The sequence below is a fragment of the Trichinella spiralis genome (genome assembly GCF_000181795.1).
Source record: "Trichinella spiralis strain ISS 195 chromosome Unknown Scfld2, whole genome shotgun sequence".
Classification (NCBI taxonomy): Eukaryota; Metazoa; Nematoda; class Enoplea; order Trichinellida; family Trichinellidae; genus Trichinella; species Trichinella spiralis.
The window spans coordinates 403,085-403,519 of record NW_003526941.1 but is presented as its reverse complement, the minus strand read 5'-3'; positions in this window follow the sequence as shown (position 1 = coordinate 403,519).

The window sequence follows — 435 nt, the reverse complement described above, 5'->3', positions numbered from 1 at the left end:
GGAAAAGGAATTCATTAATACATGCATTTCTCCAGAGGCACCCGTATCGTTTGTTAGCCTATATAGATATAGCTAGATAATTAGAGTAAATAATAATCATCGGAGCGTTAGTATTTCATAAATTGATAATATATGTTAATTTCACCCTTTGAAATTAATTATTTTGACAAAATATAACATTTAAACCGAATTTGCATAAGCGTAACTTCATTATGATGGATTAAGCGAAAATGCGATCAAACAACGACATGCTTGGTATCAATGAGATGCCCAATGAATAATTGAGATAATGAACAGCACAGAATTCAATGATATGATTGTTTTTCGAAAATATCAAACGAGCAGCCAGCATACGATAAGACACTCAGGTGTTAATAAATATTGGCAGGAACAGCTTGAGAAATTCCTTTCTACTGGTCGATTAAATGAGATAAT